This window comes from Silurus meridionalis, chromosome 23 (genome assembly GCF_014805685.1).
Source record: "Silurus meridionalis isolate SWU-2019-XX chromosome 23, ASM1480568v1, whole genome shotgun sequence".
Lineage (NCBI taxonomy): Eukaryota > Metazoa > Chordata > Actinopteri > Siluriformes > Siluridae > Silurus > Silurus meridionalis.
Window position 1 is genome coordinate 22836626 of NC_060906.1, and position 15275 is coordinate 22851900.

At 38.1% G+C, this 15275-nt stretch overlaps 1 protein-coding gene across 1 annotated transcript in view; it reads left to right on the top strand.

Annotated features, from left to right (window-relative positions):
- Positions 1-15275, top strand: part of syne1a (spectrin repeat containing, nuclear envelope 1a) — a 207901-nt gene that overhangs the window by 1028 nt on the left and 191598 nt on the right.

A 15275-nucleotide genomic window follows, 5' to 3' on the forward strand; every position in this document is an offset into this window, starting at 1 on the left:
TTATGAATTGCCCTTATAATAGTAGTTTGTGTGTGTGTGTGTGTGTGTGTGTGTGTGTGTGTGTGTGTGTGTGTGTGTTTGTGTGTATGTATGCACGCAAAAGCACAAGGTCAGGGCTTTATTAGCGCACTCTCTTTTTACACTACTCAGCTATTCGTTCGGTCATTTCCGTTTCTATGACGCGGACGAATCGTCGACGGAGATGATTGAGGGACATGGAGTTTGTAGTAAAGAAGGTCAAGGTATAGCATGAGTAGCAAAAAAAAAGGCATCAATAGAAAAAAGGGTTGAAAAGAGTGGAGATGGAGTTCAGGATTGTGACGGAGAGAAAATAAACGAGGGAGGGAGGGAAGGATGGAGGGAGGGAAGGATGGAGGAAGAGGGATGTTTAAAGTATCACATGGGTCTAATCTGCCCAATTTCTAAAGGTAAAAAAAAAGGAAATACTGACTCATAATAATAATAATAATAATAATAATAATAATAATAATAATAATAATAATAATAATAAATTATAGAAAATTTTATATAATTTTTAATGTAATTTCTAGCTATGTTGCAGTCAATAAGTAATAAAACTAGTAAATAATAAAAATAATAAAATAATAAAAAAATGCTTTTGTCTGTAATTAAAAATCATCTTTACATACAGTCAATAAAAATAATCACTGACAGAGATTTTTTATTGTTAATAAAATAAATACTATATTTGTAATCAAACTAAAATATTTACATCAGAATCAGAATCAGGTTTATTGGCCAAGTGTGTTGACACACACAAGGAATTTGCTGTTTGTTACTCTCAAAAGTACAGACATAAATAAAAACGTATACATGACAAAACAGACAAGACAAGACAAAAACAGACTATACAAGACAATACAGACAATAAAGACATTGTGAAAAAGTATAGACAGTGTGGGGAATAAATAAATTAATGAAGGTTTAACATTTACAAAAAAAGTTCATGTTCTCACCTATGTTACATCACTTATCTTGGTGTTAGCAAGAAAAAAAAAAGGAGCAGGTGATGAAATTAGCGAGAAAGACTTCGTTACAAAGAGGCGACACTTTCCATTTCCTTACAGAAAACGTGATTATACAGAACATTATTTGGTATAAAAAAATCTGTGTGCACATTGTTTCCTGTTTTGAAACCTGTGCATTAATCCACGCCGTCTGACCAATCAGAATGAAGAACTAGGCAACGGTTTTCATTTATTGAACGACCAAGAAAACGTTTCTGGAGCGTTCGCTGTGAACATTTCTTTTCCAAGTACTATGTTTTCTATATGGTTCTCACAGTGACAAAACCGAAACATCGCACATTCTCTTTGCAAGAACATTTCAAGAATCCTGGGTGATTGTGAAACCCGCTGTCGTCACACTTCCTCCTGAAAACATCTCCATTATTTCTCCTTTTGTCTTCGCCGTGTCTGAGCGAGAACTCATTTTAATTACAGAGAATATCGTCTCTCCCGTTCGTCTCGGCAACAATGTTACAGTAATTATCACCACAATGGATAAATAATGATGGAAATAATGGATGGCGTGTGTTAGAGTTAGTCTGAAGAACCCAACTAAACCCCCCCTCCCCCACTATACCTCCCTCATTGTCTTTCTTCTTCCTTTTTTTTCTTGATTACATCTTGTATTATTTACTTTCTAATTTATATGGAGTTGCGTTCCAGGCCCAATTCACCTCCCTTTTTTCCATCACAGCTTATCATCGTCATCATTTCAGGATTGAAAGCGTTAGTGTGTAATTAACATGTTGAAGATGGTGATGTGGGTCTCTATGGAAACCAGAGGAAGCGTGAGGAAATGGGCGTCGTTTCAGTGATCGTGTTGATGTGGGTATGGCAACAGTCGTTCAACGTCGCTTTCTGAGGATGCTGAAAGTACAAGCTTGAATCGGGACAAAACCATGGACATAAGCAAGGGAACAATAGTTTGGAAAAAGCTTGTAATAATGGCGAATTTTATTGGTGGCAACATGAATTTAAGCATAAAAAACAATTACGATGATGATCTCAGTACAGAATCTACATCGTACTGACTAGGGATCGACCGATTCATAGTTTTTTTCCCGATTAATCAGCACCGATAGTCGATCGCTAAAAATCAATACCTACTTCCAATCCAATGTCATAACAAGAGCGGCCTCTAGAGGCGAATCACTGACACCATTTTGTTTTTACATGTAGACTGCGTGCGGCACAGAAAGGGCTCTATTTATTATTTAGTTTTTTTTTATTATATAATTATATTTACTAATTAATATATTCATATTAAGTTCATTTAGCACATTTTCTTGATTCAGTACTGTTTCTTTGTAATTTTTTTGTAATTTTTTTACAAATTTTTTAAAATAAAGTTCAGTAATAATTTACAGTATCCATTTTCGGTTATCGGCAAGTACGATCCAACTTTGCTATCGTTATCGATAAAATCCACTATCGGTCGACCTCTAAAACTGACTGTGGTAAGTCGCCACTTTGCTGTATCTCAAGGATGGAACTCAAGGGTGGAGTGAGAAAACCTTTCCTGAATTTCATAGCCGGGAATTCTATCTTTGGTTTTTCCCAGTTGAATGTTAGAATATTATGGGTCCCCGGCCATTCAGAAAGCCTAGAGTCTTAGAGGTTAAGCCATTTGACTTTGGATCTATAGGTCATGAGTTCAAATCCCAGCCACAATAAACTGCCAGTCCTGGGCCCCTGAGCAAGGCCCTTTACTCCATAGTTTTTACATGATGGCACTTGTGTAAAACAAGATTTGACGTGCGAGTCGGACTAATTTGTTCCTCTTTTTTGATCTGAACTGATTAGCATTTGTGTGTGTGTGTGTGTGTGTGTGTGTGTGTGTGTGTGTGTGTGTGTGTGTGTGTGTGAATGGGATGCATTAAGTCTCTCCTTTTCAGCGTAAAAACCCTTAAATAAAGGCTGATCACTGGCCACATTCGCTCTCTTGCAAACGCTTTCAAATGTACCGTTGCACGTCTAAAAACTCTTACTAATGAACACCTGTCTCTCGTGTGCACGTCTCCACCCACCCCTCACACACACACACACACACACACACACACACACTCGCACACACACTCGCACGCATTCATTCTGTCTGCATTTTTCTCATTATGTCTGAGATATGCACATTCATTTTCCCGGCTCGTGGTTTTCTCACCAGTCTATTATCACCGGAGATTTTGAAGCTCCACACACTTCGGCGCGACTCGAAACACATCATGATTTTAACGAACAAGACCTTCTGATTTCATTTGCATTCATATCAATAATCGTTGCTCACTTATTTTTTGCTCCACTTTTAGAAAATGAGCTTCAGGATGGTCATGAAAATGTCCCACTTTTTTTTCCTGTCTTCCACCCAAACAGTGTCGGGTAGATGGGGGAGACCCCCCCCTTCATAGCAATTAGGGGTACCATATGGCGGATAAACAGGGGAGCACTTTGAAGACCTCCCAGACTTAAACCCCGATCCGTATGTTGAGGAATTCTGCCGTTCGTTGTCTCTCGTTATCTCGGCAACGTGAAGATCTTCACGAAGGGTTTCCCATGCTGCGGTTCTCTTTTTTTTTCTTGCTTGTGTGGTCCGCATGATCTCGGGAGGAATCCCTGAGGCCCCTGTGTGCACTCATTAACACTCTGTTTCAGTATGGCTGGGAAAGTAGTGCCATCTGAATGGTGAAATAAAGTCTGGCGTGATGTACTGAACATCCTTTTATTCATGTACGTTTATTTAACTAGCATTTATAGACGTAATAAACACTTCAGGCTGTGTGCTAATAGGAAAATAATCAGGCACGGGATGTTGGTTGGCGGCCTGTTTTGTTGTCTGGTTGGTAAACCACAGCAATTTGCCAACAATTACAATTATTTATTTATTTAGCAATTAAAGAAGGACATCTGGTTTTCGTTCTCATTCTTGCGTTTAAGAAAACACGACCAGAAATGATGTCAGAAAGCAAATCCCTCTGTCCTGAGATCATCACGCTTCAGTGCTAAACATGGAGACTCCTTCCTAACAATTATACATATTTCTACTCAAATACAACTGCAGCCGTATTTTTGTTTGTTCCCAGTTTTTGATTATGTTTAGGTCCCAATAATAAACCAATTAAAATGAGAGAATTTATCACAGCTGTTGTAGCGATACTGTGTCTTATTACAAGGTTATTACACTATTATTAATATAATGAATTGCTTGTTTTGCTTCTTTGCAACAATCTCGGTAAAGTAACGGTACGAAGAGTTACTTTGACCAAACAAATATGTAAAGCGCAGTAGTATTTTTATTGAAAAAGCCTCCAACAGCATGAAGAACAGCTTTACAGACTGTTAGCATCCAGACAGTTCGTTTCTCCAAACATTCAGCTGGAGTACCTTGGGGTGCTTCTTGTAAAAGTCGCCAAAGATGTTCTTCACTAGTTGGAGATTTTCTTGTTCATCCCAGAGCAGGTCAGTAGGATTCAGGTGCAGTGACTGGGCAGGTCATGATGGATGACACTCCAAATCATTGTTTGCTCTCCAAATAACGGTTAAAGAGTTCGGACGTATTCGTCGTTCCGGCTCGTCGTCTTGTTATATTGTGAAGTCGGTTCCAATGAACCGCAGTTCAGACGGAATTGCATTGTTGAAGTACAGTATGGGAGCCATGTTCGTTCAGGATTCCTTTCACTTTCCTGAAAAAGTCTCCAACCTCCAAGCTACGAAACAACCCCAACACCATTAAGCTTCCACCTCCATGTGCGAGTGTGGGGGTGAGGGTGCTAGAGACAAAAATGCCACATACAGACGTCTTTCAGCCATTCAGTGTCTAGTTCTTGTCTGTTTTTGCCTTCTACCCAAGTATCTATGGAATAGAACATATTTTAATGTATTCTCTGTTAATAAAATATGAAGTAAAATATGAAGCTGTTGTAGTGATAATAAAAACATATCAAAAGTATATCAAAGTACAATTAAACATCACTCAAGGATTACAATTATGTAGGCATCTAAAGTATCATGACCTGAGGATGTACAACAGATTTCTTGCCAGCACCATCTACATATCCTAATGCACAATAACATGATAAACAACTAACTTACATCTAATGTCCCTCATTCCTGCTCCTCATCTTAACGTTGTCTGAGCTTCACCACATTTGACTCGACACCCTGTAGGTTATTTGTTCTTCTAGACCAGGTGTCCCCATACTTTTTTTTCTGTGAGGGACATAATTTTTCCTTTCTTTGTTGCTGGTCCGGTCGGTCTGTTACAGAAAAGGATTGATTACTAGTATTACTGTTGAGATTTTATTACCATTTTAAATATATTTATGACGCTTCCTAAGATTAGTGTTTTAGATTATTTTGTTCTGCACCGTAATGACAAATGAGCATCACTTTTTAAGAAACAAATCACCTATTTAAAGAGCATTATTACTATCATAATGACAATTGTTTTCATATTCACTGCTATTGAAATCAAAACATTACTTATTTATGTATATGCATATGGTTGGTGGGTGAATTTAACAAATAATTAGGCTACGATAATAACTAGAAGTTGACGGATAGTGGAGTTTACCGAAGCCGATAGCTGGGTTAGATCGTACTCGCTAATAACAGATTGATAACCAGAGTTTTTAAAATGGATCCTGTATAAAAAACAAAAGAAACTTTCAGTAGTACTGAACTTTATTACAAAAATACTAAAAGTTTAATCTTGAAAATGTGCTATGTAAAATGAATATGAAGAAATCCATTAGTAAATATCACTGATAAATAATAAATATAATATAGCTCTCTCTGTGCAGCGCACAGTCTCACGTGTAAAAACAAACAGGTGATGTCAGTGAAGCGCCTCTAGAGGCCGATTTTGTAATGACAGCCGATTGGAAGCCGGAGAAACTATCAGCGTGTTGAAACATAAAATATATATGTACGTTCGGTAAATTGCTGTAAATGGAATGTGCAACTCGTTGAATCCAAGTGCTCAGCCTCTGAAACTGCTGCTTTCAGCTTGAATTGTTATCCTTCTTCTGCTTCTTTTTTTTTTTTCTTATTGTTGGAGCTAAATTTAAGTAACGTCTTGCAAAATATGTAACACCAACCTGCAAACTATTGCTTTCCAAACAAACCTGTGTCTGTGTTTGATTGACATAATTTTTTCTTTTCATTTTTATTGCATCTGATATTGAGAGCATGATGATGGATGTCTAGGCATCCAGAAAAACAAGTATAATTCTCCAGGATTTGAACAACACCTTGACTATTCTGGGGTTAAAAAAAAAAAATCCTGATTTGTTTAGTCCTTTCAGACACCACTAGAGAGGAAAGTAGCACACCACTGTACATGAGAGAGAGAGAGAGAGAGAAAGAGGGGGGTAATGAGAGAGGGAGACACATGGAGGTCATCTCATGTACTTCAGCTCTCTCTTTAAGCCCAATCACACCACTGCTGGCACAAAGCCATGTGAACAGAGGAAAAATAAAAAGCCATATTGCCTTGGCGAGCTGCCACAGGGGCCAGTGTGTAATGTTATGCCAGAGATGGCAGGGACAGGACCGTTGTGTCCGGACCAACACTGACAGTCACCTTGAGCGCTGTCCGTGGTTCTAGTTTTCTTTATGAAGCATCGAAATATTTCCTATAACCTACGTATTTAAAGCTATATAAGGGATGAAATAGTGCTCTGTGTGTGTGTGTGTGTGTGTGTGTGTGTGTGTGTGTGTGTGTGTGTGTGTGTGTGTGTGTGTGTATGCCTGCTCGATCGATTAGAAATTCCATTCACCTGCCAGTCAGCAGGTATAATCGCCAGATCGAACTCGGTAGGCCAGCGCCCGAACCCTACAGACTGAGTGAACGTGGCCGTGCCCTGATAACGATCCTGTTGTGCTGCTGTCAATCAGTGAAGCAGACAATCCAAGACCAAAGCTGTTTTAAGGGCAAGTGTGTATTGTTGTTGTGTATTGTTGGAGTGTGTGGGTGAGAAGGTCAAACACAAATCAAATCAAATGCTCTTCTGATGAATTTGGAGACCTCTACAGTCAGTTCTTATAGTGATCACGTTCTATAAGTGGGCCAGAGGTGTGTTTATTCATCAGTTTGAATTCGTAAGCAAATATTATTCATCGAACTGTAGCTGATTTGCTTCGTGAGCTGACAGCCCAATTGGTTAATTAGACAAGAGCCGAATTTTCTTTTTCCGTGTAGTCAGATGGTGTCAGCTGGTTCTTCAGGGTGTACTTAAGTAGCTTTTCCATGTATCTGTACTTTACTGAAGTATTTCCACTTATCTCACTACATTTTAAAGTAAAATGTTTTACTTTTTACTCGACTACATTTTGCGAAATCGGTCGCTTCTTTTTATTTATTAAGGATAAAAATGTAACACATTAGCAGCAAGTCACCAATCTGGGTCGAGCACTCGTTCTGTTTTGCACTTGTTTTGATCGGCGCTTGGTGAAGAAACTCCGGACTAGAACTCGCCACAACACACGTGACTTTAATTACATGATTTTTTGTAGTTGTTTTGGGCTCATGATAATTTTAAGAGACATTTATCAGTGTTTGAGTTATTAATATCATTCTATTATAATATATCTCAGTGTGCTGAGAGTCACATTTGAGTCTTTCCACATAAACTGAGGTGATTAAGTAAAGAATCTTGTGATAAAAATAATAAAAGGAACATTAATTATAGTTATAATAAATCATAGTACTTTGGATACTTAAATACATTTGAAGGCAAAAACTTTAGTACTTTTATTAAATGGTCATTTTAAAGCGAGCACTTTTACTTTTACTGGAGTCATGTTGTTTGTTACTGTTACGGAATAACTTTCAGGCAAAACGCATAAAAACAAGCAGTTTTATAGCCTATAGAGTTACAAACACAATGAGACCATCCACTAAAAAAAAAAAGTCATAGATAGACGGAATCTTGTCCAGATAAATTTTTGTTGGAATCACATTTTTCATGGTATCTCCATGATATTCACATTCACATGTGGCTTTCAGCCCGTTTCTTTTCTAGATTGCTCCAGGGCTGATTTTATGTATTTATATAAATTAAATAATAATTAAAAAAACTTCAATGTGGGAAGTTTTATACAAGGCAATTCAGTGTCTATAATGTATTATCTTTTTTGAGCCATATCAACTCTGTAGTGAAGCCCAAATGTCTTTTTTCCAAAGATAAGTTGTCTTAAGTTGTGTATGTAGCACACTGTTGTCAGGAACTGTTACTATTTAAACTGAAGTGGGTAATTTTCAGCTGTGAGCCCAAAAGAGGGGGGCCTGGTAACAGGCTAACACATTTTAGTTTACTGCACAATTCCTTATGTTGGATGTCTTCAGTATTATGTACAATCTTGAATATAAAAGAAAAGCCCCTGAAGGAGACAGTGTCCAAAACTTTGACTGGTACTGTAGGTAACCTTCAATTGATTTTTTTAACCATATATTACAATATTACATATAGAATTGGAGTCTGTTTTTTTTTTTTATCAGTGACAGTAATGTGGCATGTCCTCTTTGACTGAGAGTAACTGATTAGACGGTCCATGAGATAAAGCATCTTCTTTAGCCTCCAGAAGTGTCCGTAGCGCTAACAATGCGCTGCAGGTGAAAAGGGAATTTGTATTTATCTTACAAAGGCAGCTCGACAAGTCAATGTTCCCCGCACATCAGAACGTACCCTGAAACAATCAAAAGAAACGTGAATTTGTTGCCTTTGGCAGCTCGTGTGATGTGTTGAAGGTCAGTAGGGCATCTGTTGACCTGCATCAGGGATTTGTATCCCTGAAGACTGCTTGCGTTTGATGAGAGATCTGTTTTCTGTCTCTTTCTTTCTTTCTCGCTTTTCCCCCCTGTCCTTAATGAGTACCTATACGCTGCCTCAAGCACACATGCTGGGGAGACGGTAGAAGCGATATGGTGTCCATCAGCAGCCTCCCAGGCTGTTCTCTAAATCCATTCTTCACTCTATAATGCGAGCAGTGTGAGCGATGAACAGCTCAGACGTCTGACCTACTTTTGCCCTCAGCATCACTGGCTTTTTATTGAGCTCTGAATGTTCACAGACATTTAGTGTGAGTATACACAAAAAAGTCTACACACCCCCTTTATAAAAAATGTTGGTTTACTCATAAAACAAAGATCTTTTTGTCAGATATTTTTTATCCACAGACAGAAAAAAATATACTTTATTTTGCTCTCAAGCACTGCAGCAAAAAAAAAAAAAATATACTAAAAAACTGGAAATCAGAACTCATAAAATATATTGTATTTTGTTAGGTTAAAATCCACAAACTTTGTATTTGGACCCTGTTTTTTGGACGACCCTATTTATTGACAAATTACATATTTTCTTTATTATTATTATTATTTTTATTTTTATTTTTATTTTTTATTTGTATTTTTTTTTATTTTATTTCTTTCTCTTTGTTCTTCTTTTTAATTTTGGTCTTTATTCGTTAGTTAGTTTATATACTTATATTTATCGTTGATCTTTGTATTTTTACCTTTGCCTAACAATTTTTTTAATGATATAACACACATACTGAGTCTGAGGGTTGGTGTGTTTTTCCTCATAGTGTATTTTTTGTTAATACTTTAATGTATTTATAGATTGCACAACTGTTCCATTCCCAATAAACAGTACTATTAATAAAGTATTACATAAAAGTACTATATACTATAATCCAGTTGTGGGCAATAATTGGGATATGTGACTGTCCTCAGAATGAACCAATCACATTTCAATCGAATCAAATGTATTCATTATACACTATCTATTAGATATTCTTGGTTTCATTTGTCTGCTGAACTCTTGTTCTTATTCAGAGCTATAAAATGGGTATGTGATGTCATTTTCGGGATCACTTGTGGTCATCAAGACCCAGCTGCTCCTTAAAAATTGACAAAAGAACCTTAAGGTTTTGAGAGCTACAATACCAGTAAAGGAGCTGCAGAAATATCTGGGAAATTTTAGCCACTTTCTTTGTTGGGAAACAGTTTTTCCTAACAATAAAAGCTCCAAGAAACACTTAAGTCCTCCTAAATCACCCCAAACAGTTTTACAGAAGCAGTTGTGGTCTGTTAAAACCACAATTGTGGAAAATAATAATAAAAGATATGTGTGGCACAAAAAACAAAACAGCTGATCTACACCTCAACCACTGTATACATGGTGCAGCATGGTGGTGGATGCACTCTGGCTGTTTTTCTTTAGAAAAGACAAAGAGAATCACTGATGGGTTCAAATCCTACTCTGTTTTGCCTTGAACCCTGCAGGTATCATGAGACACATTAAACCTCAAGCAGATGAATCCTTGGTTTTGGAATGGTCCAATCGGAACTCAGACTTAAATCTTATAGAAAGCCTGCGGAATGACTTGAAGAAGGCTGGACAGATCTGAAGCAATTCTGGAAGGCTCAGTTGAATCAGATCAGAATGTTAGAAGATGGTAGACCCTCCAAAATCGTGCATCCGAACAAGCGCATTGGTATACTATTGGAGATGCTGTTGAACATAAAAAACCTGAATCGTTTCCAATCTCTATGAAAACAGATGAAGAGAATACATCTCTCACTACAAACCCATCCTAATGTGCACCATTTGCCATCGCGAATTTCCTGAATATCTCGGAGACATCTTCCAATTCTCTAGATGAGCAAGTAATCCGTATTGTGCTAATCATTTCGACTTGTTCGCCTCCCCAAAAAAAAGAAATCATGCATGCAGGCTTATTACTGCGGCTCTGTAATTAGCCATGCTAATTAGCCAGCTTTAGAAAATGATTCACTTTTGAAAAGGTCCACGTGTGTGTTTCGCTCAGGCTCTGAATGGGGCATGAGGGCTTTCTCATGTCGGGATACTTCCTGTATCCTCCATTACAAGAAGGAAGAACACATAGCTGTGATTTGGAGAGTCAGAGGAAACGTCTTTTTGGCTTTATTGTGTGTGTGTGTGTGTGTGTGAGAGAGAGAGAATAAGAAAGAGAGATAGAGACAGCACCTGTTTGTTCCTGCAGGGGGTTCATTAGTGCAGATTTATGGAGTGGATCATTATGGGATGGAGATTGGTAGATGTTCATATTGAAAGCATGTCCTCGGGGAAATCTCTAATGGAGAACCAACAAAAAAAAAAGGCAAGACCTTTTATTAACCCATTTAATCTAAGCAATAAGATTTATGACAAAAAATTTGATTTTTTATATACAGGAAATTAATTGCCTTATAGTACAAACGATACCTATAATAATCATATGCTATAATAATAAAATAATAATAATAATAATAATAATAATTTAATTCTTCTTACAACTACTATTATTATTATTATAATTTATTTATTTATTTATTTATTTTTTATAGCAGCTTATAATGATTATTCCAGATTTAATGGATATCACAGCGCTATTTAATTCTGTATTCTGATTGGTCGGTGGGTCCCAAAACAGCTTTATATTTAACATCCCTCTTTAATACCTTGTCATTTCTATAGTAACATCACATTCAGCACATTCACAGCTTGAATGCTACAGTTAAATGCTCCGCTCGCACAAATTTCCCCCAATAAATATTCACATTACACTTAAATCTGGCCTCTAGAAATTACGTTCTCATCTGTTCTACATATAAGGTTTTCAGAGACAGAGACTCCAAGTCCAAGGTCTCCACCTTCTGGACTTTCCACTTGACTCCACCTGTGTAAAAGGGCACTATATGGGCAAAAGTTTGTGGGCACCTGACTATAAGATTCCCATTCCATATTCAGCCTCTTATTTATTATCTATTTATTCAAGATTTTCATAGAGTACAGGAAAACATAGATAACCAGCAGCACACTGTCTGTGGTCTCAACCCCATCATCTACCAAACCTACTTAAACATGACCTGCTGCCCCAACAGATATCCAACTTACATACAACTCAATTTTGCTATGCTTTTGCAAAGGGAAAGGGAAATAAAAAAGAGAAAAAGAGGGTATAAAATACACTTGTACATATATTATGTTGGTCCCCCTTTTGCTGCTAAAACAGTCGTGACCCTTCGAGCATCAACACCATGAACTTCTTCAGCAGTTTGAGCTACAGAAGCTCGTCTGTTGGATCGGACCACACGGACCAGCCTTCGCCCCTCACATGCATCAATGAGCCTCGACCACCCACGACCCTGTCACCAGTTCACAACTGTTTCTTCCTTTGAGCACTTTTGATACTGACCACTGCAGACCAGGAACATCCCACAAGAGCTGCAGTTTTGAAGACGCTCCAACCCAGACGTCTAGACGTCACAATTTGTCAATCTCATTCAAACCTTTACGTTCGCCCATTTTTCCTGCTTCTAACATCAACTTTGAGGACAAAATGTGTTTACCGGCTGCGTTTCACTATGTTTCACTGTTTGGAATATGGCTGGAATCACAATAAACTTTGGACAGTCCCCCATTATTGTCCTTTACATGCGTTTGTGGTGCAAATGAATTATTGGTCAATATTTCCTTGTCTTCTTGTACTGGAGGAATGAGGATGGACAGGATTAGAAAGAAGTTTATTAGAGGGATCTTGCAGGTTGGACACTTTGGAGAGAGGTTTGAGATCGAGATGGTTTGGTCATGGGGGATATCGGTAAAAGAATGCTAAGGATGAAGGAAAAGAGGAAGGCCAGTTAGGAGGTTTATGGATGTGGTGCGGGAAGACATGTAGGTGGTTGGTTTGAAAGAGGCAGATGTAGAGGATGGAGTGATCTGGAGACAGATGGTCTGCTGTGCAGTCACCTAATGGGAGCAAACCAAAAGAAGATTTTTGAAAACTATTTTGGTGCTCGGATGAAATTATAAGGGGTCACTGGATATTTAAGGGTCTTGGACCTCCTAGAAGACTTCTCCATAGAAAGTATTGTAAGATAGACCCTATTTAATAGACGTTTCTCCAAAGAGAATCTGGGTTTCTTCTCAGACACAGCCATTAAAGGATCTACATGTTCCAGCTTATCAATTCATACTGATAAACCAGAGCGACTTTTGCACCTCGCTTGATAAAAACACCACAATTGTGCACTCACTATTGGTTCAGTTTAGTGCAGTTTTTTCTATTAGAGTACTTAAGGCCACGCCTCCTTTCCTCAAAGTGCTAGAAGGATAATTTATTTATAAAAAAGAAAAAAAGGCAATGTTTTCATTAATATGTCCTTAAATGGCATTTATGAGACTCCCAGAGAGGCCCAATTAAAGGTAAAAGGTTTTTCCGCCAGCTCGTTTTCTTTTTCTCGCACGTGAGCGTGTGTGTGTGTGTGTGTGAGTGTGTGTATTTGTATATAAAGTCAAGCAGAGATTTTCATTTGTACTCCAGACTTTCGAGGCAAAACCCACCACAGATAACACGTGCCAGGCGCCGTTTTGATATTAATGGCTTCCATCATTTAAAAAGACTTTAAAAAGCCGAGGCAGGGGGTGAACAGGAAATCACAATCACGTGATTAATGAATCGATTTTTATCTCGGTCTGACACACACACACACACACACACACACACACACACACACACACACACACACACCATATTCCTTTCACCTCTTCGTTTTTTTGTGTTGTGTCTCTGCAGGGCATTAAAGTGCACACTGAGCCTGTGGTTATACATTTGCTTTGCTTTTGTATCCCCGTAATGACAAATTGCACTCTGGACTTCTAGATCCTAGTCTCCAGATTTATCGGCACCCTTCAAGCGCTGGATAAAAATCGCCATGAAGGATAAACAAGTTGAAAATTTGAAACCTGATAAAGAAAAATGGTTCTCATTAAGGCATCATTTGATCAAAAACACATTTACTTATACACATACGATAAAATGAATCCAGAATAAACTATTCTAATTTCTTCTAATAATGTAGAGTTTCTAGTATGCTGGGCTTTCCCAAATGAAAAATGACCAATGCAAAACACTCGTGGCAGTTTCTTTGATTGTGGCTTTTAAATGGTGGTCCTACGTTGTACTATGAGGGAGATTCTAGGTGACCACTGAGACCAGAGACAAATCATCAATTTACTTAAGTGCCTTCTGCCTTCTAACACATGCCACTTTCACAAACATGCCTTTGTAGTGCAATCAAAAAAAAAGTAAAGATGAAATAAAACCAGATGTTCTTTTCCCATTCTGTGTGCAGGAAGTTACAGCTCTACCTCTGCCATGTTAATCTGCCTCGGTCTCCGTAGTGTTGTGATGCGTCATGTTCACGTAGCAGCGGCGGTGCTGAGAAAACGCGCTCGAGAAACAGTTTAGAGACCAGAAATCCATCTACATATCAAATATCGGTCACAAATTATCAGTCAGTTTTTACCTAATAAAAGTATAGCACATCTACTAATAATGATAAATGAATTAGGGCTGCAACTAACGATTATTTGATAATCGATTAAATCGTTGATTGGATTCAAAATATAAATATTTTATTTTAGGTTTTGCTTATTATAATTATATAAAACCCTTATTTAAAGTATTTATGTATAAAAGTGTACTTTAAAAATGCCAAAGCCACATATTGAGTTTATCTATCTTTAATTTAAACATTTTAAAGCACTACGGATGTAATATTTGCTTTAAGATTGTTAATGGAGAAGTATAGTGAAGGTCAGAAGGAGTTGCATTGTGTATTTGTAGATTTAGAGAAAGCGTAAGACAGGGTGGAGAGAGGAGTTGTGGTATTGTATGAGGAAGTCAGGTGTGTTAGAGACGTATGTGAGGGTGGTGCAGGACATGTATGAGGACAGTGTGACAGCAGTGAAGTGTGCAGTAGGAACGACAGACTGGTTCAAGGTGGAGGTTGAACTGCATCAAGGATCGGCCCTGAGCCCTTTCCTGTTTGCAGTGGTGATGGACAGGTTGATGGACGAGGTCAGACAGGAGTCTCAGTGGACTATGATGTTTGCGGATGATACTGTGATTTGTGGTGAGAGTAGGGAGCAGGTTGAGAAGAGCCTGGAGAGGTGGAGGTACATGCTGGAGAGAAGGGGAATGAAAGTTAGTAGAAGTAAGACAGAGTACATGTGTGTGAATGAGAGGGAGGGCAGTGGAGGGGTGCGGTTGCAGGGAGAAGAGGTGGAGTGTTCACTGGTGTCATGGATGAAAGTGAAACATCAGCACAGTCAGCAAAAACTGTATAATCCTTCTCATGTAAATATGGTGTAGTTTAATACAGTGCTATTGTGTAAACTGTTTGTTTGTAACTTCGGGAAAGTCGCACTGGATCTGTTCTGTCGTGAC